At 36.5% G+C, this 2,783-nt stretch overlaps 1 long non-coding RNA gene across 1 annotated transcript; it reads right to left on the reverse strand.

Annotated features, from left to right (window-relative positions):
• Positions 1-693: 693 nt before the first annotated feature.
• On the reverse strand, positions 694-1,805 carry LOC119494076. The gene is made up of 3 exons (XR_005208105.1): positions 1,670-1,805; positions 1,097-1,206; positions 694-910 (listed from the first exon to the last, which is right to left on the reverse strand). It is a non-coding gene; the product is annotated as an uncharacterized LOC119494076 (long non-coding RNA).
• Positions 1,806-2,783: the final 978 nt, after the last annotated feature.

Below are 2,783 nucleotides of genomic sequence, written 5' to 3' on the forward strand. Positions count from 1 at the left end.
GGGCAACAAAACAAAACAAAGAACAAAATACAGCATTTTAGCAAAAAAATATAAACAATACTTATAAACAAAAATTTAAAAATAAGTGGGATTATTTTCCTCGACATAAACATGTGGGACGTGGACATAGTGCAAGTAGTGTAAAATGAAATGCAAGTATACTAGTATGCAAGTATTAAACACATTGTTATCTTCTTTAATACTCAGAATATTATACAGAATCTGGTTGGTGGTGAGTCAAACATCTCTGGCGTTGTGGGGAGTTTGTTGTTACCTCAGTTTATCTAAAATCCAGACTAAAGCCGCGGGTACACTGTAAAAACATATTTAAAAAAATGGTCATACTTGTGTTTTTTTAATAAATCCCATGTATCTGTTGTATACTAAACTAGATTCAGGGCTTAGTCTTACAATGTATTTACTTTGTCAGCCTGTATCTTCTCATTAAACAACTTCAATACAGTTTTCTATCACAGTGAAAATCACAAAATAAATTGTTGATTTTATCACATGCCGTCTCTGATTGGCCCGTCCCAGCTACTGTACGTTTGTTTGTAAGTCTGATGTTTTATAACGTGATTGATGTGTTGACATAAAACATTTTAGAAATCTAATGATTTTATCACCCAAAAATGTCTTGTATGTACAACTGGAATAACAACACAGAATAGTTTCATACAGCGTTTTATTATAATAACAAACCGCGGCCGACAAAATAAACAGAATTTACACGGAATGTAACAGGAGGGAATAAATGTGATATAAAGAAATCATTTATAGATTTTGGATTTCTGCTCAAAATCTTCTGTTGGTCGTGGATGTGGCGGGGCGTTCATTGGGGCGACTTTGACGTCTCTCAACTCAACTTTATTCATATAACACCTTTCATACAGTCATGCAGCCCAAATTGCTTCAAAGAAAGCAAACAAAAAGCAAAAACAAAGTGTCAAAATAGATAATTTAAATCGAAATTTGCAAGACTATAGATTACAACAATTAAATGTTAAAATAAATAAAAATCACTAAAATAAATAGGCTCAAGAGATAGAAATGGTATGACAACCAATGATTATGATTTATAGGCAATAAATGACACCTTAAGTAAAATCCAGGCTAAAAAGATGTCTTAAGGTTTCTTTAGTTGGTTATTTGGGAGATGCAGAGTGGATCACCTGTCGTATCACAACAGGTAAGTAGACCGACCACCTGGTGGAGAAAACTGCATTTCTACTTAGTTTTTGTTGCGGTGATTTGCAGTTCATGTCATCTTGTTGCAGCATAGACTATTTACAGCACATAAAACAGGTTAATGGGAACATGCTTAATGTTTTTCAGCTGTAGCTGCATTAAAACTAGATAAAAAAAAAGGATTCTTACAGAAAAATAGACGTTTACGTTCTATAAATTAACATCATAACATGTAGATATTATCTCTCTTATGTGTTATTTTGGTGTTAACTTTCACAGCAGCTCCACTCCGAACCCAAAGAGTTTCCGAGCATTACCTCATGATGAGAAGAAAAGTGCTGCTTTGATTTAAGAGACAAGCTGAAGTTGCATCACAGACTTATTAAGGCTGTGGATGCACCACACCACATCACACCACTTTTACAAGACAGTTGATGAGATTCAAGTATCCTCCTTCACACAGCGGCGTATAAATATTTACCTGCAGTGCGTCTGATTCCATCTGTCCGGCGCTGGTGCTGCCCTCATATATTTCCCTCTGGGAACTGTGAAGATGTAGCAGAGATCCGGGCTGACCGAGACTCTTATTAAAACAATGAAGCTCATAATTATCCTGGAATTCCAAAGCAGTGCTATAGTCGTAATGAGGCCACACAGGAGCCGGCTTATAAAGAATGAATGTAATAAATAAGCCATTAGATGGGCAGTAAAAAGAGGAGGATATAAAAAAAAAAAGACAACAACGCTGAAATGAGTTCAGACAGGTCTTGTTGTCTCTTGATGAGCACTTGGAGAAGTTTCTATTTTCGACCTTTAACGGTGTTTGTTTGCGAGTTGAACGTGTATTAAAAACAGAGGATACTTTAAAAAACTGCAGTACACGTCGAAAAATCCTGCTGATGATAATTCAGTGTTTTCTCATGTGCGATTGTTAATTGAGGTAATAAGATGACAAGAATGTCTTCACTGATTAACAATTTAAAATATTTGTTTTAAAGCACCAAAGAGACCTGCTGTTTATGTTAATATTAACACATAGATTTGTTTGTTACTTCAACATTATATACTGTTGTACTTAGCTCCACCCTCTAGTGCCACTATTGGTTGCAAATAACCGAGATGGCAACAACCAAAAAAAAAGATGACGACGGCTAACAAATCACAATAACCACGGCCAACAAACCACGATGGCCGCGGACAACAAACCACAATGGCAACGGCCAACAAATCAAGAATGGAGATGGAGACGGCCAAAAACCAAGATGGCGACGGCTAAAATGCTGAACTCGAGGCTTCAAAACGGCAGTCCACAAACCACTGGGTACGTCCACTTCTTGTATACAGTCTACGGTCGGCGCCGTCCTCGGTAAGTTTAAGGGTATTGCTGAGTGATAGAGACCTGCTGTTTGTGTTAATATTAGCACATAGTTTTGTTATTTGTTTATTACTTGAACATATACATATTGTTAAAAGTTTGTTCATTAATAAAAGCAAGAAAAAAGGTTTTGAAATATCATAAATATCATAAATACTCCTTTTTGTCTCAGGCAGCTGATTGACAGCAGCTGGCAGGCTGAGCCCCTGCAGGGGACGAG

Source organism: Sebastes umbrosus, chromosome 9 (genome assembly GCF_015220745.1).
Source record: "Sebastes umbrosus isolate fSebUmb1 chromosome 9, fSebUmb1.pri, whole genome shotgun sequence".
Lineage (NCBI taxonomy): Eukaryota > Metazoa > Chordata > Actinopteri > Perciformes > Sebastidae > Sebastes > Sebastes umbrosus.